At 41.6% G+C, this 25,129-nt stretch overlaps 1 protein-coding gene across 8 annotated transcripts in view; it reads right to left on the bottom strand.

The window, feature by feature from the left end:
- The window catches only part of tenm3 (teneurin transmembrane protein 3), a 2,629,382-nt gene that overhangs the window by 844,048 nt on the left and 1,760,205 nt on the right, over positions 1–25,129 (bottom strand). For all 8 annotated transcript variants that reach the window (XM_063049436.1, XM_063049434.1, XM_063049437.1 and 5 more), the window contains one exon: positions 15,837–15,952. The gene's annotated coding sequence lies outside the window, so the exon portion shown is untranslated. The remainder of the gene's footprint in view (positions 1–15,836; positions 15,953–25,129) is intronic.

The raw sequence follows: 25,129 nt of genomic DNA on the forward strand, positions 1-25,129 counted from the left end.
AGTTGCTAATGAGATCACACATGGGGTACTGTTTACCCAGTTCTGGTCCCCCTGTTATAGAAAAGACATTGACAAGCTGGTCAAGGTGCAGAAGAGATTTACAAGGATGCTACCCAGACTAGGAAGTCTGACTGATTGGAGATTGGCCACCCTGATTCTTTATAGGAAAATGAGGGGTGACCTCAGAGTAATTTATAAAATCATGGATAAGGTAGATGATCATAGTATGTTCCCCAGGATTGGGATGTCCAAAACTAGAAAACACATAAAAGAATTGTGAAGAGAAACTCAAAAGAGACCAGAGAGGTATCTTTACACAATTTGGGGGGGGAAGAAAAACAAGTTATTTTGTAAGTATTACTTTGAAGTAATTATTTCTGCAAGCGTGTTAATATGTTTGAGTTAACTTTATTTTTCATTGAGAAAATATAATATTCCATTAAATTGTTTACTGTAGTTTTAAACTTTAATATTGCCAAACGTCGGCATCATTTAAGACATTTATTGAAATAATTTGCTGTTGAAAGGAACAAACTCTCTATCTTCCCAATTGCCTGGCTTTGCCAGACATGAAAGGTCATCATGGTGTCTGAGGCAGACTACTGCACCCTGGCTGCCTGGCATCCACTTGTAACCGAACTGTTCCACTAGATTCTGCAGAACAGGGTGACCATACAGATACATCATCCTCACCCAGTCCAGAGAAATACGGTGCTTGACAGACAGCAGACAGTGAATCTAAACTGATCGACCCTGCCCAGCAAGAACTCATTGAATTCAGCTCGAGAGATCATTTCTCAGTTCAGTCATTCTGTTCTGGTAATGAATATGTTTGCTGAAATGGGTTCAACGTTCTTGATTTTGTAGCAACTAGAATAACATTTCAATTTATCTCAAGGTAACACTACAATAAAGTAAATATAGGAATATGGAACATAGAAATTTACAGCACATTACTGGCCCTTCAGCCCACAATATTGTGCCGACCATGTAACCTACTCTGCCTAGAATTTCTCTACCGCATAGCCCTCTATTTTCAAAGCTCCATGTACCTTTTAAGAGTCTCTTAAAAGACCCTATGGTATCTGCCTCTACCACTATAAAATCCACCCACTTTTTGGATCAATTCCTTAACTTTTAGAGGCAATAGATTCATGCTTCAAGGTAAGAAATGAACACCATTCAAACTTCTTCCATCTCACCACCATCCTCACCTAACACAAACTTGATGCTTTGTCAGAATTTCTGCATTAAGTATCCTGGCAGTGCCAATATTCCACATTAGGCTTCGCTGTTTCAAAGAGATCTAGTGCAGGAATGCTATTCCTGAATTTATACTATTTTTGCACACTTCAATTCACCTGGCCTAAGGTAGCTCAATCATAACCATCTGAAGTTGACATGAAAATATTGTTTTCCAGAATCTGACTGTGATGGATTTCAGGCTATAACCCACAAATGACACAATCAACATTCTGAGGAATTGTACTGACTTGTTGGAGAATGCCTGGGGGAGCGACGATAGTGGAAACAAAGTCTTGTTCTGCCGACATTTAAACTCAACTGTCGCGCTGAGGACTGAACCACCCAAGAGCATAGATATTTTAAGTGTTTCCCTACAACATGGGGATTAGCACTTGCTCCTCATTGCAAACTTTCAACTTCAATCCAAGTTCTCTGCTGAAAATGTGACTCATGCTGCAGCATGATCCAGTGGGGTGGAAAAGATAACCAGTATCCTGCTTCTTTTTAAGTTGAGATACGGTACAGAACAGGCCTTTCGAGCTGCACTGCTCAGCAAGCCACCAGTTTAATCTGAGCCTAATCACAGGAAAATTTACAATGAAAGTTTGATCGAGGCACAACTGCGCAGGCGCGTGGGCGTCAGCCAGTTGGACCGGTGGGAAGAATTTAAAAAGAAGACATCTTTATATTGCGGGCTTTCGGTAGAGGGAATCAGAGTAGGAGGTCTTTGGCTCATCGGGGCTTCGATGATAATGGGTTGAGGCAAGGTAAGTTACTTGTGAAGAATAAGAATAGGAAGTATGTCTGCGAGGCCGATGTTCTGTACTGGGTGTCAGATGTGGGATGTCCGGGAGACTCCCAGCCTTCCGGATGGCCACATCTGCGCATGGTGCATTGAGCTGCAGCTCCTTAGGGACCGGGTTACGGAACTGGAGATGCAGCTCGATGACCGTCTGGAGGTCAGGAGAGGGAAAGGCAAGAGTCAGATACTAGAGCGTACCTCTGTGGGTGTCCTCCTGAACAATAAGTACTCCTGTTTAGGTACTGTTGGGGGTGGAGGGGGGGGAAAACAACCTACCTACCTGGAGGTAGCAGTGGCTGGCATCTCTGGCATAGAGTCTGGCACCATGGCTGAGAAGGGTAGGGAAAGGAAGAAGGCAGCAGTGATAGGGAATTCTATAGATAGGGGGTCAGACAGGCAATTCTGTGGAGCAGGAAACAAACACGGATGGTAGTTTGCCTCCCAAGTCCTGGGTCCAGGATGTTTCTGATCACATTCACAATATCCTGAAGTGGGAAGGTGAACAGCCAGAGGTTGTGGTACATATTGGTACCAGCAAAATAGGTAGGAAAAGGGAGGAGGTCCTGAAAACAGACTACAGGGAGTTAGGAAGGAAGTTGAGAAGCAGGACCTCAAAAGTAGTAATCTCGGGATTACTGCCTATGCCACACAACATTGAGTATAGGAATAGAGTGAGGTGCAGGATAAATGCATGTCTGAGGGATTGGAGCAGGGGGCAGGGATTCAGATTTCTGAATCATTTGGACCTCTTTTGGGGCAGGCGTGACCTGTACGTAAAGGATAGGTTGCACTTGAATCTGAGGGGGACCAATATCCTGGCAGGGAGGTTTGCTAAGGCTGTTGGGGAGAGCTTAAACTAGAATTGCTGGGGCGTGGGAACCGAACTGAAGAGACGGAGGAAGGGGCGGTTGGTTCACAAATTGAGAAAGCTTGTAGACAGTGTGAGAGGGAGGATAGGCAGGTAATAGGGAAGGGATGCGCTCAAACTGATGGTTTGAGATGTGTCTATTTTAATGCAAGGAGTAGCGTGAACAAAGCAGATGAGCTTAGAGCATGGATCAGTACTTGGAGCTATGATGTTGTGGCCATTACAGAGACTTAGATGGCTCAGGGTCAGGAATGGCTACTTAAAGTGCCAGGCTTTAGATGTTCAGAAAGGACAGGGAGGGAGGCAAAAGAACTGGGGGCGTGGCACTGCTGATCAGAGATAGTGTCACAGCTGCAGAAAAGGAGGAAGTCATGGAGGGATTGTCTACTGAGTCTTTGTGGGTGGAAGTTAGAAACAGGAAGGGGTCAATAACTCCACTGGGTGTTTTTTATAGGCCACCCAATAGTAACAGGGACATCAAGGAGCAGATAGGGAGACAGATTCTGGATCGGTGCAATAATAACAGGGTTGTCATGATGGGAGATTTTAATTACCCCAATATTGATTGGCATCTCCCCAGAGCAAGGGGTTTAGATGGGGTGAAAGTTATTAGGTGTGTTCAGGACGGTTTCCTGACACAATATATAGACAAGCCTAAAAGAGGAGAGGCTGTACTTGATCTGGTATTGGGAAATGAACCTGGTCAGGTATCAGTTCTCTCAGTGGGAGAGCATTTTGCAGATAGTGAGTACAATTCTATCTCCTTTACCATAGCATTGGAGAGGGATAGGAACGGACAAGTTAGGAAATCATTTAATTGGAGTAAGGGGAAATATGAAGCTATCAGACAAAAACTTGGAAGCATAAATTAGGAACAAGTGTTCTCAGGAAAATGTACTGCAGAAGTGTGGCAAATGTTCAGGGGATATTTGCGTGGGAAAGGATGGTAGGGTACAGGAACCGTGGTGTACAAAGGCAGTTGAAAGTCTAGTCAAGAAGAAAAGAAAAGCTTACAAAAGATTCAAAAAACTAGGTAATGATAGAGATCTAGAAAATTATAAGGCTAGCAGGAAGGAGCTTAAGAAAAAATTAGGAGAGGCAGAAGGGGACATGAGAAGGCTTTGGCGGACAGGATTAAAGAAAACCCCAAGGCATTCTACAAGTAAGTGAAGAGCAAGAGGATAAGACATGAGAGAATAGGACCAAACAAGTGGGACTGTGGAAAAGTGTGTATGGAACTGGAGGAGATAGTGGTGTACTTAATGAATACTTTGCTTCAGTATTCACTACGGAAAAGGACCTTGGTGATTGTAGGGATGACTTACAGTGGACAGAAAAGCTTGAGCATATAGACATTAAGAAAGAGTATGTGCTGGAGCTTCTGGAAAGCATCAAGTTGGATAAGTCGCCGGGACTGGACGAGATATACCCCAGGCTACTGTGGGAGGCGAGAAAGGAGATTACTGAGCCTCTGGCAATGATCTTTGCATAATCAATGGGGACGGGAGAGGTTCCAGAGGATTGGAGGGTTGTGGATGTTCTTCCATAATTCAAGAAAGGGAGTAGAAATTGCCTAGGATATTACAGACCAGTGAGTCTTACTTCAGTGGTTGGTAAATTGATGGCGAAGATCCTGAGAGGCAGGATTAATGAACATTTGGAGAGGCATAATATGATTAGGAATAGTCAGCATGGCTTTGTCAAAGGCAGGTCGTGCCTTACGAGCCTGATTGAATTTTTTGAGGATGTGACTCAACACATTGATGAATGTAGAGCAGTAGATGTAGTGTATATGGATTTCAGCAAGGCATTTGATAAGGTACCCCATGCAAGGCTTATTGAGAAAGTAAGGAGGCATGGGATCCAAGGGGACCTTGCTTTGTGGATCCAGAACTGGCTTGCCCACAGAAGGCAAAGAGTGGTTGTAGACGGGTCATATTCTGTATGGAGGATGGTGACCAGTGGTGTGCCTCAGGGATCTGTTCTGGGACCCCTTCTCTTTGTGATCTTTATAAATGACCTTGATGAGGAAATGGAGGGATGGGTTAGTAAATTTGCTGATGACACAAAGGTTGGGGGTGTTGTGGATAGTGTGGAGGGCTGTCAGAGGTTACAGCGGGACATTGAATGGATGCAAAAAGGGGCTGTGAAGTGGCAGATGGAGATCAACCCAGATAAGTGTGAGGTGGTTCATTTTGGTAGGTCAAATATGATGGCAGAATGTAGTATTAATGGTAAGATTCTTGGCAGTGTGGAGAATCAGAGGGATCTTGGGGTCCGAGTCCATAGGACACTCAAAGCAGGTTGACTGTGTGGTTAAGAAGGCATATGTGCATTGACTTTTGTCATAGTCATACTTTATTGATCCCAGGGGGAAATTGGTTTTCATTACAGTTGCACCATAAATAATAAATAGTAATAGAACCATAAATAGTTAAATAGTAATATGTAAATTATGCCAGTAAATTATGAAATAAGTCCAGGACCAGCCTATCGGCTCAGGGTCTCTGACCCTCCAAGGGAGGAGTTGTAAAGTTTGATGGCCATAGGCAGGAATGACTTCCTATGACGCTCTGTGCTGCATCTCGGAGGAATGAGTCTCTGGCTGAATGTACTCCTGTGCCCACCCAGTACATTATGTGGTGGATGGGAGACATTGACCAAGATGGCATGCAACTTAGACAGCATCCTCTTTTCAGACACCACCGTGAGAGAGTCCAGTTCCATCCCCACAACATCACTGGCCTTACGAATGAGTTTGTTAATTCTGTTGGTGTCTGCTACCCTCAGCCTGCTGCCTCAGCACACAACAGCAAACATGATAGCACTGGCCACCACAGACTCGTAGAACATCCTCAGCATTGTCCGGCAGATGTTAAAGGACCTCAGTCTCCTCAGGAAATAGAGACGGCTCTGACCCTTTTTGTCAACCATGGGCTTGAGTTCAAGCTGTAATGTTACAGCTGTATGGGACCCTTGTTATACCCCACTTGGAGTACTGTGCTCAGTTCTTGTCACCTCAGTACAGAAAGGAAGTGGAAACTACAGGAAGGGCTGCAGAGGAGATTTACGAGGATATTGCCTGGATTGGGGAGCATGCCTTATGAGAATAGGTTGAGTGAACTTATCCTTTTCTCCTTGGAGCGATGGAGGTGACCTGATAGAAGTGTACAAGATGATGAGAGGCATTGATCGTGTGGATAGTCAGATGTTTTTTCCCAGAGCTGAAATGGTTAACACGAGAGGGCACAATTTTAAGGTTCTTGGAAGTAGGTACAGAGGAGATGTCAGGGGTAAGTTTTTTTACGCAGAGAGTGGTGAGTGTGTGGAATGGGCTGCCGGCGACAATGGTGGATGCAGATAAAATAGGGTATTTTCAGAGACTCCTGGATAGGTACATGGAGCTCAGAAAAATGGAGGACCATGGGTAATCTAGGTAATTTCTAAAGTAAGTACATGTTCGGCACAGCATTGTGGTCCAAAAGTCCTGTATTGTGCTGTAGATTTTCCACGTTTCTTAAAAATTAACCTGCCAACTGGTATGTCTTTTGGACTGTGGGAGGAAATCAGAGCACCTGGAGGAAACCCACGTGGTCATGAGGGGAATGTACAAACCCATTACAGCCACCAGCAGTAGGAATTGAACCTGGGTCACCTGTACCGTAAAACGTTGTATTAACCACTACGCTACCGTACTTTTGATACTGGAGTCTAGGAGGTGAATAATAGCTTTGTTAGGACATTGGAGCCAAGTCATAATGAAGGCCTACCCAGTCTCCAGACACATACTCGTGGGTGGGAGTGATCAGCAATGAGGAATGTTAGATTATATTCGCCCTTCTCTGTTTTGAGAAGATCCAAGGATCATTGGGAGCGAGTTTTACCTTCATATCCCATACCCACAAGTCCCATTGGAAAGGAAGTAAGTGGAGCAGATTGCCATCCTGTTACAGATCTACTCAGTTTTAACTTTGATAGTCATACTGCACAGAAGTAGGCCCTTTGGTTCACTAAGTCTTTGCCAACTGTAAGGTACCTATCTATACTATCCACAGCAATGACTTGGTGATTCGAGTGTCCATTCAGATAAATTTTAAATGTTGTTAGAGTACATACCTCCACCAGGACTCACGCTGCCATTTAACACACAAAATACTTTAGATTAAGATTACCAACACACTGTTTTATTCAAATCAGAGTACATGCTGACAATTGGACATTCCAGTTTCCCCGGAACTCAAAAACCTGTTCTTACTAGCAATCCAAGGACAGGTTTTTTTTCACCTTACAACTCTAAGAGCCAACACACAGTTGAATCTGAATTAATGGGCCCACAAAGTTGGTCTGGCATCCCATCTGCGGGTGATGGTGCAGGCACTCTGATTGGCTGCAGCTACCAGCAGAACAAGAGCAGATAAAGGGATATGGTTTGGCATTCTTTCTAAAAGTCCAAGACTCAAAATGCTCACAGGCAGTTATGAGACAAAGGCGCAACTGGTTGTCTGTAGAGAGGACCTATGGACTCACTTTCAAATAATCTACAACACAGGTTCTCAGTATTATTTATTTATTTGTATTTGCACAATTTGTCTTCTTTTGCACATTGGTTGACAGTATTTGTGTGTAATTTCTTGCATTGATTTGATTGCATTTCTTTGTTCTGATGTGAATGCCTGTAAGGAAATGGATTTCAGGGGAGTGTGTGGTGACATATATGTAGTTTCATCATAAGTTTACTTTGACATTTGACTGAAATGACTGAATGGCATCTAAATAAATAAATCAGACATGTTGGAAAGGGAAGATGAAGTTGTGGGTGACTGGTGGTGTGGGGAGCCTTCAAGTCCTAACCCAGTATGAATAAACCCCTGGACAATAGAGCTATTGCCGAGGCCAGTAACACGTTTTAACAACCATTAATAAGGGATATGTTATTACCAAATATGATCAATGATGAATACCTGATAAGTGTTACTGCCTGGCATAACACCCTCTCTTGTCTCTCACAATGAACAAAAGACTTCTTATTAATCACTGGCCAAGTTTCACGTCTCATCTAATCTTACAAGTAAAAAGTAATGCTCCCCAACCTGAATTCTCCGCTGCTTTTTTTTACATCAGATTATCGTTTAATTATTAAAGCACACATATCACTTAAAAGAAGTAATCACTGCCTAATTGCTGGTAATTTTTTACTGTTGATTTCTAGATACACAGATTTCAGATACCAGTGAGAAAATGTGTGGACTCTGGCTAGACCAGCACTAAGTAAATGACACAAGAGATAATTGGTGTTGATTCATAATGAAGACGCACTCTGTGACCTCTTTGTTATATACATTCAGTACCTAATAAAGAGGCCTTTCAGTGCATGTTTGTGGTCTTCTACTACTGTAGCCCATCCACTTCAAGGTTCGCCATGTTGGGTGTTCAGAGATTATCTTTGCACACCGCTGTTGTAATGCGTGGTTATTTGAGTGACTGTCACCTTCCTGTCAGCATTTTCACCCACAGAACCGCTGCTTTCTGGATGTTGTGCTTGAGAACCGCGGGAACTCAGCAGATTCTGAGATATTGAAACCACCCTGTATAGCACCAACAAACATTCCGCAGTCAAAGTCACTCCAGTCACGTTTTTTCCCCGTGCTGATGTTTGGTCTGAACGACAACTGAACGTCTTGGCCATGCCCACATGCTTTTATGCATTGAGTATCTGTCACATGATTGGCTGATTAGAAATCTGTATCAATATGCAAGTGTAAAGGAGTACGTAATAAAGTGGCCACTGAGTGAATGTTTGATGTCAGACAATAACAATATTGATATAAATAGAGTCGAAGAGTTCTACAGCATGGAAACAGGCCATTTGCCCCACTCACCCAAGCCAATCATGGTAGCGACCAAACAAGGCCCAGTTTGCGTGCATTTGGCCCACTTCCATATCCCTCTAAGCCAGGGGTTGCTGTAACGTGCTTCGGAAAGTCTTTACGGGTCATATGAAAATGGACACCCACTTGAAATCTATTCCTGGTCTCACCAATAACACAGGGTAGTGAAGCCTCCTAAAACCTCACAGAGCATAACCCTCTGCACAGACCCCACCCTTCAAAAGCCCTCCCTGTTAGATTCTTCTCCTTTCATTCATGCCCTCCTACTCCCATCCATACCATTCTTGCGCTCTCCACCTTTACTCAGTTCCTGCATTTTAGCTCAGTAACTGTATAGCCTCTTCTCAATTCCACCCTCCTTTACACATTCCCTCCCTCTCAGCTTTAACCTTTCACCTAACCCCTCTGTTTCAGCTCTCTCCATCACACACCACCACCTCATTCCCCTCCCCATCTAAGGTCCTTCATTCTGCCCCACCTTTTCAGCTTCCCTTTCACATCACCTCCTCTCACACCCACCCCCTTACCTCCCCCTCCGTTCACACCATCATCTTACATTCCTCACTCTTGACACACTCTGCCTCATCACACCCTTTCCCCTCATATCCTCTCCTCTCATCGCTCTCCTTCAACTTTATCCCCCTTCCCCTCTCTTCAACCCCTCTGCTCTCTCTTTACATCTCTCTCTTATCACTCTCTCCTCTCACCTCACCTCCTTTGAACTGAATTTTTCCCTCATTCACTCTCGTCCTACCCACCACTCCCGGCCCCTTCTCTCAAACCAATCCATCTTAGTGCCTGCAGAAGACTTTCAAAAGGGAAATTGAGCAGTCAGAGGTTGTGGTGCACATCGACATAGGTAGAAAGGGGGAAGAGGTCCTGTGAAGAAAGTACAGGGAGTTGGAGAAGAGACTGAAGAGCAGGATCTCCAAGGTAGTAATCTCTGGATTACTCCCATACCACCTGCTGGTTAGGACAGGAATAGGATGATAGTAAAGATGAATGAATGGCTGAGGAAGCAGTGCAGGTGGCAGGGTATCAGATTCCTAGATCATTGGGATCAATTCTGGGGAAGGCATGACCTACTAGAAAGGGACAGGTTACACCTGAACCCAAGGAGGACCAATATCCTTGCAGACAGGTTTGCTAGAGCTACTGGGGAAGGGTTAAACTAAGTTGGCAAAGGGTTGGGAACCAGAGTGATAGTGTTGAGGATGGGTCAGTTGAAGGTGCAGTGTGTAGTGAAAATGTGAGGAAGGACAGGCAGAACAACAATGACTGGAGTTTCAGGCAGGAATTCAGAAGGCGCGTGATACATTCACTTAAAAGGAAAAGGAGTATTCTAAAGGGAGGATGAGCAACCGTGGCTGACAAGGGAAATCAAAGACAGAATGATAGCAAAAGAGATGGCATATAATATAGCAAAGATTAGTGTGAAGTTAGAGGATTGGGAAGCTTTTAAAAACCATCAGAAAGCAACTAAAAACTATAAGGAGAGAAAAGATGAAATATGAAGGCAAGCCAACCAATAATATCAAAGAGGATATGGAAAGTTTTTTTTTCAGATGTACAGTATAAAGAGTTAAAGAGAGGTGAGAGTGAATATTGGACTGCTGAAAAATGATGCTGGAGAGGTAGTAACGAGGGACAAAGAAATGGTGGACAAACTTTATAAATATTTTACATAAGTCTTCACTGTAGAAGACACCAGCAGAATGCCAGAAATTCGAGAGAGTCAGGGGGAGGAAGTGAGTGTAGTTGCTTTTACTATGGAGATGGTGCTTGGGAAGCTGAAAAGTCTAAATGTAGATAGGTCACCTGGACCATATGGGCTACACCACAGGGTTCTGAAAAATGTAGCTGAAGAGATTGTTGAGGCATTGGAAATGATCTTTCAAGAATCACTAGATTCTGGAATGGTTCTGGAGGACTGGAAAATTGCAAATGTCACTTCCCTCTTTAAGAAGGGAGGGAAGCAGAAGAAAGAAAATTATAGGCCAATTAACCTGATTTCAATGGTTGGGAAGATGTTGGAGTCCAGTATTAAGGACAAGGTTTCGGGGTACTTGGAGGTGTATGATAAAGTGGGCCAAAGCCAACATGTCTTCCTTAAAGGGAAATCGTGCCTGACAAATCTGTTGGAATTATTTGAGGAGGGCCGAATGGTGGCACAGTGACATCAGCGCTGGACTCTGGAACGGAGGTTCCTGGGTTCAAACCCAGTTGGGTCCGCTCTTGAGTACGCTTTCCATCGTGCCGTGTTGAGTGTCGAGATCGCAACTCGACCTCGTAAAATAAAGGGAAAGATACTGCGAAATGTCTGTGTGAAGAGTGGCTCGCCACACAGTCTCTCTCTCGCTCCGCGCCTTGTAAAGACATGAAAAAGACATCGTCCCGCCAACATCGCACACGCACGGACGCACGCACGCAGATGCACATGCCAAAAACAAAGGAATTATTTGAGGAAATAACAGGCAGGATAGACAAAAGAAAGCCAGTGGATGTTGTTTACTTGGGTTTTCAGAAGACCTTTGACAAAGTGCTACACATGAGGCTGCTTAACAGGATAAGAGCCCATGGAATTTACTGGAAAGGTGCTAACATGGATAGAAGACTGGCTGATTGACAGGAGGCAAAGATTGACAGGAATAAAGAGGACCTATTCTGGTTAGCCGCTGGTGACAAATGGTGTTCCACAGGGGTCTGAATTGGGACAGCTTCTTTTCACGTTATATGTCAATAATTTAGATGTCAGAATTGATAGCTTTGTGGCCAAGTTTGTAGTTAATACAAAAATAAGTGAAGGGGCAGGAAATATTGAGGAAATAGGGAGGCTGAAGAAGGACTTTGACAGATTAGGAGAAAGGGCAAGGAAGTGGCAAATGGAACATACTGTAGGAAACTGTATGTTCATGCACTTCTGTTGAAGGAATAAAGGCACAGACTATTTTCAAAGCAGGGAGAAAATTCAAAAATCAGAGGTGCAATAGAATCTGGGAGTCCTTGTGCAAGCTTGCCAAAAAAGTTAACCTGCAGGTTGACTTGGTGGTAAGGAAAGCAAATACAAAGTTAACATTAATTTTGAGAGGACTAGAATATAAGACCAAGAATATGATGCTAAGGCTATAAGGCATTGGTTAGACCACACTTGGAATATTGTGAGCAATTTTGGGCCCATTATCTAAGAAAAATCGTGCTGGCATTGGAGAGGGTCCAGAGGAATTTCATGAGAATGATTCTGGGAATAAAAGGGTATGAGGAGTGTTTGATGGCTCCAGGCCTGTACTTGCTGGGGTTTAGAAGAATGGGGGGGGGGGGGGGGTTTCATTGTAACCTATTGAATACTAAAAGGCCTAGATAGAGTGGAAATGGAAAAGATGATTCCTATAGTGGGTGAGTCTAGGATCAGAGGGCACAGCCTCAGAATAGAGGATGTCCATTTTGGACAGAAATGATAAGGAACTTCCTTAGCGAGAGGGTGGTGAATCAGTGGAACTCATTGCCATGAGCGACTATGGAGGCCAAGTCTTTGAGTTTATTTACAGCAGTGGTTGATAGGTTCATGGTTATTCAGGGTGTCAAAGATTATGAGGAGAAGGCAGGAGAATAACGTTGAGATGGATAATAAATCAGCCTTGATGGAAGGGCAGAGCAAACTTGATGAGGTGACTGACCTAATTCTGCTCCTATATCTTATAATCTTATGGTCTAAGTTGCTCTAGAACCTTTCCACAGTTAACAGTAATCTAAACAAAGCACAGATTAATCCAATACCATGACTGAGCCAAAGCATGTCCATTACCAAGTTAATAAATTGAAATGGTAAAATAAATTGCAGCACTGGCTTTTAATTACAACAGTACGGGCAGCCCTTTACAGGACGAGGTATCAATAAGCAGATCAAAAGTGTCTTTCCTATTCACACCTCTCCATTTATAGAACTTACTGGCTGGCTCTAAGGGAAGGCAATTAGCTGATATACGTATGTCTACACTTTAACTCTTTACTGCAAAGTTGGGCTTCTCCCTAGTTGTCATACTGAATAATACTTAATTTCCTGTTCAATACCACTGTAAAGGGGGTGATTTCTGACACAGAAGGAAAAGCTTGCCTCTGTTACCATCTGCTCAAGACAAAGGAGAAATCTGTAAATTAATAAAACATTCTATCCTGCTGAACATGTTAATAAACTTTGGTAATTGATTGTGCATTGCCAGTTTCTAACTTAGAACATAACGCAAATATATATACATATATATCACAGATCTTCACGATTGAAGTAAGTGTCCACACCATTGCTTGTTCTTCCGCATTGTCAAAGTTCAGAAAAAAATATTACATTAAAAATGACAACGTGCACTACATCTCCTCCAGGAACAAAATAACATTTGAATTGGAAGGGGCAACAATGAGCTATCTGAGATTCGCAGAGTGCACAGGAGGAGGCCACTTAGTGTGTCAGACTGGTTTCTGTCCCAGCTCTCTGATCTCATTTGCCTGCTCAATCCTCAACTCCTATAATATTTTCCTCAGTTAATGTTTTTCCAACCACCCCTTGAACACCATAACACTGCAGTTATTTCCTGGAGTGAAGTAATCCAAAAGTAGTTTTCTTTCAATTATCTCTCAGGACTCCACAAAAAGCTAAATAAAACAAAACTGAGTGTTCATTGGAAAAGGAAAGATTACAGGGGATCAATCCCAGTACTCCATCCCCTCAATTTTTATCATCAAAGGCAAAGATATTTTTTCTGATCTTTGTTCCCATATATTATTTCTGTCTCATAATTACTTCAGTTTTTAAATACTGTACAGTACTGTGCAGATATATTTCGAGGGTGCCTGAGACTTTTACACAGTACTGTCGTAATTTTTGTTATTGCACTATACTGCTGCCAAAAAAAAATCAAATTTCATGACATATATGAGTGATAGTACCCTGATTCTGATAATGGGTCTCGATTTTGCACTAAGAGTGTGAAGGGGACAGCGAGTGAGTGGGAAGGGGATAGGGAGAGAGTGGGAAGGGAGCAGGGAGTGGGGAATCATGGTTGGGAAAAGGGGAAGGGAGAGAAGAGGGAACTGGAAGCACCTGAGAGACATTCTGTAATGATCAATAAACCATTTGTTTGGAATCAAATAACCTTGCCTGATAATCTCAGGGCTGGGTGTGTCTGCACCTGCACCACCCACCACCCTCACCACCCCACCCCACCCATTCCCTGGCACTCCTTCTCTGCCACCGGTCTCACACTCCTCCCACAGCACTCCACCATCACCATCCCCCTCCGTCCCTAGTACTCCTTCTCTGTCACCTGTCCCACACTCCTCCCACAGCACTCAACCATCACCATTCACCACCCCCCTCCGTCTCACCCTCACCACCCCACCCCCCATTCCCTGGCACTCCTTTTCCGTCACCTGTCCCACACTCCTCCCACAGCACTCAACCATCACCATTCACCACCCCCCTCCGTCCCTCGTACTCCTTCTCTGTCACCTGTCCCACACTCCTCCCACAGCACTCCACCATCACCATTCCCAACATCCTTTGCTCCCACCAGACTTACAAACTTGCTCTCCACTCCACATTGACAAATACAGTACCATGCAAAACTCTGAGGCACCCTAGCTATATAGATATGCCTAAAACTTTTGCATAGTACTGTATGTCAAATGAATTTACACTCGATCATGAGCTAAATACATAATTTCAAATCCCTGTTGAACTTTGGAGTAAATATTTTTTTCCCTTCCTAATTGCTTTTAATTGCTTCCCTTTAAATCCTAAGGACCTCCAGTCCCTTGTTCTGGATCGGCATGGTGGAGGAAACAGTTGATTTCTCTCCAGCCCCTTAAGGGCACCCTAAATAATCTTTTCTGAGGAAGTAAGACCTGGACTTCAACCTTTGGGTGTGGCTGTAACTTGTTAGAGTAAGATTCTGCTCCTCCTCTCTGATAGGAAGTAATTATGTATTGAGGTTGGCTTTTCTTCAAAGTCTAATGCATGGTTAATTTGCCAGGACAATACAAGCAGTAGTCTTCAGCCGTTGGGGGCTGATTCTCCGTTTAATCAGATGATGGTTGACATCTAACTCAATTCCACTTCCCTACCTTGATTCTTGCCACCCAAAGGACAGGACAGCAATGGAGAGAAGAAGAAATAAAACATATAATATTCCAATTTACACGAATTTTACATTAAAAAAGGAAAACATGTGGTTCTCCAAGTATCAAGTTGAGAATCCCAAACCTTTCCAACTTTATCTGAGGTACAAGGAGGAAGCACCACTATTTTGGAGGATGTGTACAGTGGATAGTGATGAAAACATTTGTGGATGTTAGGATGATACAGAAATGGAGGAATGGACAGAAGCATTGCAGTTGATGTTTATTGAACAGAAAGCCAAATTGTATGCTATTAAGAACATTAAAAGAAAGTTGATAAGATACTTGAGGATGATAAACTTACAAATAATGGATGAATCATACAGCTGACACACTAAATACAACTCCTCTTTCAAAGGGCAATCACAGAAGCAACTGGCCTAAAGGATCCCCGGAGTCTGAAGAGTGCTAAGGTTCTATGTCACTTGCAACTCTTGATCAGGATTGGAAACAGAAAAAATGAGCACAGATTAAAAGAAAATATGAAATTGGTTCTGAAGAAGGGGTGGTCATAAATAAAGAGAAAGCCAAAAAGCTCACGAAAACCAATGTCTGGGTAGCGTCTGTAAGATAAGATGTTATGCATCCAAAAACGTCAACTGCTGCAGGATGGTTGTTAACTAAGTTTCCACATCAGCTTCATTCTTTCAACAGATGTTCACTGAGTGGCTGAGAGTTTCCAACAACCCCTACCCTTTTATTTCAAGATTCCAGCATCTGTAATTTTTTTAGTTTCTGTTTATAGCATCAACAATCAATGATTTTCAGATAAAGTCACAGATGGTTCTTTCATTCCTTGCATCTGGCAAGACACCACATTCGCCACTTTTCTAGATGAAGACTTACAATATACCGATCAGCTTACCTGACTAGAAAAGGTTCTTAAATGGTCTTCCACGCTGTTCAGTCTTGTTCGTTTTGATGTTCAACTAGTTCATTTTCTTCATAGCTCCAAGGGATCAGTTCATCAATCTGAGCTGTCTGTTGGGACATTAAAAATTAAAATTGACTACTAACTTTAAATTGTTAAGTTTTCCATTCTGGGTACTCAGTTTTAAATAATTAATGTTGTTTAACCAAATAATTCAAGAAATTTATTGACTGCTTAACTTCTATTTTTTTTTTTCTTTTTGCAAACTCATATCAAAAAAGTTATACCAAGAAGGAAATCTGTGCAACTTTTATTGACCTTGCCCCAGTTCACTGCTGTTCTTCCAATAACCTTTAATATTCTCTTCAAAATTCTTACACAGTTCCCTTATAGATACAGTCTCTGTTCTTGTCGTACTTTCTACTTGTGCTAAGCATAATTCCAAGTGAATAACAATTATTGGTGCATCCCCATCAATTGTCTAAAAATGTAAACATTTTCAAGTTTCAAAGCTCCTTTTCAAATCTACCTTGTACTATCTGTCCTTGCAGGGCAAAGAAATGACGTTTAATATGCTGCTTATAACTTTATTTTCTGCCAATTTTGAAGAATTTTATTTCCCAGACATAAATCAGAGAATGTCATCTTGCTGAAGCAACAATATGGGCAAATGTGAGGGGACACATGAAAATGATAAGAAAAAAAAAGAAATAAATGTGGAAATAAACAAATGTTCAAGATATATTTTATAAAAAACAGTTTATTTCTCTGACATTTAGTAATGTATTCAAGAGATATGAAGGCAGTCTTTTTATAAATCTAATTGGCATTCTGCATATCTTCAATATTTTAAATTCAGTTTCAGGCACGCTTTCATTCTTGCTCTTTCTATTCGTATGAACACCAAGAAGAAATTGGGGGGAGGGGGTCAGTGGCTAGGTTTGTTTTGCTACTTTTGCTACTGATCCGCAAGTAGATTCCCGCTTAACCTTACATGATCCCATTACCTGGAAAATGCTGATTGAAGGCCGTCTGATGTCCTTGCCAGATTGGTGCAGTACTTTGCAACATAAAATCTATGTTTTGGAGGAAGGTCAAGTGAAGTTGGTGGAACTTAGAACCTCCTTGCCACAAAGACTCATTTGTTGGACATGGTCATTTTCATAGCGAGCTAGGCAGTCATGCAAAATAGATATTGGCCCTGGGGCTCACTGACTTCATGCTAACCATCAGGCAACCATTTACATTTCTCCCATTTACTGTACTTGGGAATAATATTCTCTTGATAAGACCATAAAGCTATAAGACATAGAAGAAGAATTAGGTCATTCATCCCATCGTGTCTGCTCCACTATTCCATCGTGGCTGACCCAGATCCCACTCAACCCCATACATCTGCCATCTCGCCATATCCCTTAATGCCCTGACCGGTATCAGGATATTCCCATTAGATCAATCCATATCATATCACTCACCTACATAGTAGGAGCAATTTACAGTGGCCATTGAACCCACTAATTCTCACAACACTTGGTGCAGGGGGAAACCAAGGCACGTATTTACTCTGGAAATGGACAAATTCCACACAGAATGCACAGGTTGTGGTTGTGCCCTGGTCACTGGAGCTATGAGGTAGCAGCTCTACTCGCAGCATCACCATCCTGCCCAGTATATCTGGCACTTTTGTGGCAAGGACAATTACTTGTCACTTTACCAGCTCAAGACTTTACTTTGCCTAGGGTGCTGCTGCAGGCAGGCATGGAGACTTCATTTACTGAGTTGTGAATAGAATTGAACAAAAATATTGACTGAAGATCTTCTTGGTGATAATTAACTTACTGAACAAGAGCAGAAAAGATTAAAGATTATATTAGGTTTTATTTGTCACAGGGACATCAAAACACACATTGAAATGCAGCATTTGCATCAAATCAAAACAGTCATTAAAAAAAAGATAGAACAAAAGAACTGGGTTTCATTTAAAGAAGAATATAATAGAAATGTAATGAAGCACTTTGAAACTTGTTTGGACCACACTTTGTGTACTATACACTTAATTTCCATACTGCACAAAGAACAAAATGCTAAGGAAGAAGGTGCAAAATAGATTCACAGGGATGAAGTTTTGAGGGCAAGCTGAGCAGGCTGGCATTTGCTGCTTGAGAAAAAGGGATGTCTAATAGAGACCGTCTGCAATTAAAGCAAAGTTTGATGAGAGAGAGGTATGGAAATTGCATTCAAAACCTCAAGAAATAGAGGGCTATTCTGCTATGTCAGATGAAAAAGGGTGAGGAAAAGCATACAAATATATTCTAACTGACTAGACTATTTGGGGCCAAATGTGATGTTAAGACAAGCAGTAGTGAGCTCATGAAATGTTGAATGATTACTGTTGGATAAATTTAGATATCTGGCCCGTTGGAATAGAAAATTAAATGAATGAAAATTACATTTAAAGGAGACATATTAGAAACAAGAATGAGCCATTTTGTCATTCAATTACATCATGATTGAACTGAACTTCAGCTGCATTTACCTGTCTTTGCCCTATTTCCTTCCTCACCATCCCGTAATAAGACGTGACATACATAATATTAAATATATCTATTGACGCGGCAATCACAAGCTTTTAGAACAGACAAAGTTCCAGGTTACCACTATTTTTTCTTTGAAAAAAATACTTCCAGATTTCATATCAAATTGGTCTGTTTCTAATTTTAAAATCACAGCCCATTTTTCTTGATTTCGACCAGCAACGCTGTCTGGTTGAAATACTGATAGGTTGATAATGTCAAAAGTAATCTACCAGGTGTAGTTTTGAAATCGGAGAGAAAATTCATCTTGAAGGAAGTTTAAAATTGGTGAACTAAATCACCTTTTAGCTGGACAGTCTGTTCCTCTCCCCACTGAGACATTTTTTTAGGCAGGAAAACGGATGACAACTCGTGAGAGAACAGTGGTCTGGATTAGAAGGGCAACTTGGCTATCTCAGGTTGAACCTGAATGTCAGCTCCATTGCTAAAAGATTTCGTATCCAAGCAAATACCAGGCAACCTCACATTTACTCCACTGATGTCTCGGATTCAATTTTTTTCCCCCTCTTTGAAGAATAGGCTTATTTTAAGAATGGTGCCTTGGGATTTCTGTGAACTTCACAGGCAGTTGAGATTAGGAGCTGAGCATTTTAATCCTTTATAAAAACAATCTGTTTTCTGCATCAGGGATCTCATTATCTTCATCATATAGTTTTGTTTCAGCACAGGGCTGTTGGCAGCAGGTATTGGGAAATAAGCACCATGGTGCAGCAAATGAGAATTACATTCACAATGATAATTTCAGTTAAAAACAGTTTCAAATAATAATTTCAAGACGACAGCTGAGAAAAACATGCCTGGACCAGTGTGAGTAAATTTCACAGTATATATTTATAACGTACAAAAAATCCCAATGGGCTTTGCAGGAGCATTATCGAACAATGTTTTACAGATGGCAGTTGACCAAAGCTTGGGCAAAGGGATAACTCTCAGGGAGCACTTTAAAAGAGGATAGAGAGGTGACAAGGTTTCAAGAGATATTCCGGAGCCCTGAGCTATGGCAGCTGAAGACACAGCCACCAAGGATGGAGGGTTCAAATTCAGGAATGATCAGCATAATTAGAGAAACAAAGATATCAATCTAGTGGTGTTGGAGAAAATTAGATAGGCAGTGGTGAGGGATTTGTAGGCAAGTGTAAGAATTTTAAAATTAAGTTTTTCTCAGCAGCAACCCATTGTAGGTTAGCAAATACAGGGAGGTGAACAGAAATTGTTGGAAGCTAGGGACATGGCATTTTGGATAAACCTACGCTTGTAAGAAGATTGGCCTTGACTGCAATAGGGTGATGTGGGGCAGTGATAAAGGGAGGATGAGTAAAAACCAGAGTTCCTACTGGCTGACTGTTGCATCAGAATGCAAAGAAGGTACAATGCCATTCCTCGGCTTGAATTTTCTATATTTTCCCAAACTAAGTGCAGAAAATACATTGAACCACAAAGCTATTTTAGTATGAAATCAAAAAGATGACGTTAGAGATGATAAATTAGTTAGTTGTTTAAAATATAAGGATTTTGTTAAATTATATTTTAAATGGTTTAGTACACGAGATGCACCAATACAAATATGTTTTATCACATGGAGTCAATATATAAATGAAGTGCATATATTTATTTGTTCATTGCTGGGTTATTTCAAAGTTCAAAGTAAATTTATTATCAAAATACATACGTGTCACCAGGTACAAATTTGAAATTCATTTTCTTCATACTCTATAAACCCAATGACCATAACAGAATTAATCAAAGACCACAGCAACAGGATGGGCAATCAGTGTGCAAAAGACAACAAACTACGCAAATATAAAAAGAGAAAAGAATAATAAATAAATAAGAAATACATATCAAAAACATGTGATGAAGGGTCCTTGAAAGTGAGTCCACAGGTTGTGAGAACAGTTGAATGATGGGGCTAGTGAAGTTGAGTGAAGTTATCCCATTTGATTCAAGAGCCTGATGGATGAGGGCTAATAGCTGTTCCTGAGCCTGGTGGTGTGAGTCCAGAGGCTCCCGTACATTCTCACTGATGGCACCAGTGAGAAGAGAGCATGGCCTGGATGGTGGAGGTCCCTGACGATGGATGCTGCTTTCCTGCGACATCACAAAGTGTAGAAGTGCTTAAGAGTGGGGAGGGCTTTAACTATGATGAACTGTGCTGTATCCACTACGTTTTGTAAGATTTGCTGTTCAAGGGCATTTGAAGCACAGAAGTAGTCAACAGATTTTTCTGTATGACAGATACGACGGGTGATTGATAAGTTCGTGGCCTATGGTATAAGGAGTCATTTTTAGTCATGTGCTAGAAAGAATAGCACATTTATTTTTCAACATACCTACATTTACGCACTTAGTCCAGCGGTCGTGGAGCATACGGATCTTGGACATCCAGAAAGTGTACACAGCAGGGGTGATTGATAAGTTTGTGGCCTGAGGTAGAAGGAGATGAGTTATGCAGCTCTTGTTACATGCACATGTAGATCAACTCTTTGAGTGATTATGCAGAGAGTTTGAAGTTAATAACTCATCTCCTTCTACCTTAGGCCACAAACTTATCAATCACCCTTCGTATATTGAAAGTGAGTTAGACCGTAAGATATAGGAGCAGAATTAAGCCATTCAGCCCATCAAATCTTCTATGCCATTCAGTCAGGGCTGATTTATTTTCCTTCTCAACCCCATTTCTCCAGCCTTTTTCTCATAACTCTTGACACCCTTGCTAATCAGGAACGTATCAACCTCCGCTTTAAATATACTCAATGACTTGGCCTCCACAGCTGTAATCTCTGATCCGTGTTGTGTTGTTATATAAATTATCTATTAATTGACTTCAGTGGAATGAATTTCATAGGCAAGTACATTGCACTGATAGACCTAAATAGCACGTTTAGTGTTACTGATCAGGAATTAATTTGAAGGCATTGGAAAATAAGGGTCTGAATAGAACTGAGGAAAGACGGACTCATGGGTTACGGGTACATAATTCATGGAAGATAATGACACAGATTATTTTAGTCTTTAGTGATCCTGCCTGGGGATTAATGACCATGAATATGTGGCTTTTTATTCTTTCTAACATAATGTATCACCTTGAAATCATTTATATTTAAGTTGATTGGAGAACTTTGAAGTGCAAAAGTGGAGAGAGGCAGCAATTTCAAGTTCCTGGATGTCAACAGCTCTGAGGACCTAACTTGGACGCCACATATTGATGCAGCTATAGAGAAGGCAAGACAGTGGCTATATTTCATCTGGAGTTTGAGGAGATTTGGTTTGTCAAATAATATACTCGAAAACTTCTACAAATGCATCACTGCCTGGTATGGGGGGTGGGGGGTGGGAGCTACTGCACAAGATTGAAGTAAGTTGCAGAATCTTGTAAAATTAGTCACCTGTAACCTGAGCACCAGCCTCCGTGGTATCCAAGACATCTTCAAGGAGCAGTGCTTTAGGAAGGTGGCATTCATCATGAAGGACCCCCACCACCCAGGACATGCCCTCTTCTCATTGTTACCAACAGGAAGGAGGTACAGAAGTCTAAAGGCACACACTCAGCAATTCAGGAACAGCTTCTTCCCCTCTGCTATCTGATTTCTAAACAGACATTGAACACTCCATCACTACTAGTTTAATTTAGCTATTTAATAGACATATATATACTTGAAGTAACTCAGTTTTTTTCCTCTATATTTATTTATCATTTATTTCACTGTACTGCTGCAGCAAAGCTTGCAAATTTCACACCATATGCCAGTGATATTAAACTTGATTCTGATTGTCCATTATGAAAGATTTTTAGAAGTCTTCACAGTTTCTATGGACCACATTTATCAATTTGGAGCTGCCAGCAAATTTTGACATAATACTTCTGATTTTGAAATCCAAATAATTAATGCAAATTAGAACTGAGTCAAACATTTAGTCAGAGGGTAGTGAATCTATGGAATTTGTTGCCACGGGCAACAGTGGAGGCCAAGTCATTAGGTGTATTTAAGGCAGAGATTGATAGGTATCTGAGTGGCCAGGGCATCAAAGGTTATGGTGAGAAGGCGGGGTGTGGGACTAAATAGGAGAATGGATCAGCTCATGATAAAATGGCAGAGCAGACTCGATGGGCCGAATGGCTGACTTCTGCTCCTTTGTCTTATGGTCTTCTGGTCTTACCATTGGAAATGCTGCTTCTGGGATGAGATCACAAGCCAAGACTCAGTCTGCCTATGCAAATACAGATTAAAGATCCAATGAGTCTCAATGGAAAGAAAGAATTGATCCCTTTGATATCCTGGCCAACTTTCATTGATACCTTAAATAAAAACCTAATTTTTTTTTTTCTGGAGATTTTATTGTGCTGAAATTAACTATTGCATTTTCCTTTTTACAAGAAATTAAAATGTGGTGCATTTCTGGAATCTTGAATACATTTTTAAACCAACAACCTTCTTGGCTGGAGGTGGATGTTAACGATCTCCATGATACAATTACAAAAATAAGACAGGCCAGCTCTCCTTAGTGTCCTGATCAATTTTTAATCCTCAGTCAACATCAGTAAAACTACATACATGATTTATATAACATTATATTTTATGGGCCTTCCAATATCCATGCTGGCTACTGTGCTTCTGAAATTATTGCATTGCCTGTAGCGTTTATTGACACCTGGACATAGGAATACAAAAAATTTCATTCTTAAAAATTTATTGGGTGTAAAATGTTTTGGGACATCCTGAAATTCTTTTGCACCTGCAGAGCAAACAAACTGACTGGTCAGGAATGCTGGATAATTGAGTGTTTGGCATCTCTATTTTAGAATGACATTTCACATTTACTTTTGCTCCTCAGTAACAGAAAATGATGTGGACATAAAACCATCAATAATTGTGCAACAGTCAACCAACTCTGAGAAAGCCTCTGTAAGAACATGCAAGAAGCCTTCTCATTTGTGAGCCACAACGTTGTAATGAATGCAATTCTTGGCCATTGCCTCCCACATCCTCTTTTCTCACACACATCGTCTACCGCTTCATAACTGTCCTCCTCAGTTGGACACTAATCAGTGCAAGTTTGTATTCAGTGCTATTGCAGACAGTAGTACAGCACTTCCTTACAAAGGGGGTTAATAATGAAGATATGCTTTAATTCTCATAACATACTGTTTCAGAATATTTACCGATAGTCTCACCTTCCAACAAACAGAGAGTTTATTGATTCCAGGCTCCTACGCACAGAACTGCACAGTGTAATATTTCACTATGTAGCAAGAAAAGGCATGTTTTTTTAAAGGCAATCTTGAATGGGCCAAGTTCATGAGGAATGAACTGATCCGTAAACGATTTGGAAGCAGTAAGCCCATCAATCTTAACTTCGGTTTTGCCGCACTTTTCAGTGGGCTTTTGTTACAGAGAAGCCAGCCACTATCATCAAATCATTCCATTGTAAAGTGAGACAGTGGCATATTTAGCAAAATAGATGATACCTTTAGCCTAAATTCCCATGCCATTAGACTTGTATTCTGTACACTGAAATAGCAATGACAATTAAACTAATGAGAGCTAATTCTGACCCAGCAGGTCCCTCCCACCAGTGGATCACTCTCATCAAGAACAAGCCTCTAATTTGGAAGATCTTTCCCTTTTTTCGTTTTGTTTCATGTGTGGCCCTTGCCTGGCAACAAACGTCTTACTTCAGGCAGCACCAGCCCCTGGCTTGTTGCTCTTTGAGGTTGAAAGGAAAACTGCTTGAACATTTGACTTCTCTTTCAAATAAAAGGTTCATTTTCCAGCTTGTGAGTGCCAGAATCACATTATTAGGTACTGCTAACAAGTGTTGCCCAAAGCATCCTGTTTCTTTTAAGTGTCTATTGAGGAACAGCATCTTTTTTAAGCCTGATGAGAGAACACACATGTATACAGAGTTCTGGCTAATATTGCCTTGGAAATAATTATTTATTATGATTGGCACATACAACATCTTTCCCCCCACCCCCCCCCCACACACACACTTACTTCATGACACTAACTGCATTTTCGGCACACACAGAGGACCACAACCCTGTTGTAAGGTTTGAAGGCTTGCGTGTCTCAATGCCTCAGAAAGCTATGTTGGCTGGAATCAGAGCTTTATGCGCTGGCTGTTAGTAGGGTCATCCATGCCAAACAGGTCAAAGGATAGAGGCCAGACTAAGAGTGGTCACTAGTCCTCTAGGTTCGGGGGTTCAGCTCAGGGCTAACAGTCCTGACTGGTAAGACAAAACTGTTGCTGAGACATCAATGAAGAATCTTTCTACATCTGTACGCGATGCTATCTCTAAGTTTCCACCTGGGACTTGCATGACTGACAGCAGCGAAAAGCAAGCTACAGACATGATGAAGGAAGCCCTGCCAGAGATGGAGGAGCTTCACTGATGCCCTGAATGCCAGTGGCATGACGGGCAGTATGTGGGTAGGCTACTATACATTGCAAGGCAGGAGGATCTGGAGAATTTTAGAAGAAGCTGCTGAACTTTTCTTTTATCGATCCTTCTGCATGTCCCTATATAGTCTCATCAAAGAAACACAGAGCAAAGTTGTTGATTCTTTATTACAAACCTCTCTTGTATCTTTCAATTTACCAAAGCACGATCAGTGCATGTTTTCAAAGTAGAAGAAAAAACTCTAACAGTCAAATCACAAGGCAGCTGTATATTATGTTTATGTTTATTTT

The sequence above is a fragment of the Mobula hypostoma genome, chromosome 5 (assembly GCF_963921235.1).
Source record: "Mobula hypostoma chromosome 5, sMobHyp1.1, whole genome shotgun sequence".
Classification (NCBI taxonomy): domain Eukaryota; kingdom Metazoa; phylum Chordata; class Chondrichthyes; order Myliobatiformes; family Myliobatidae; genus Mobula; species Mobula hypostoma.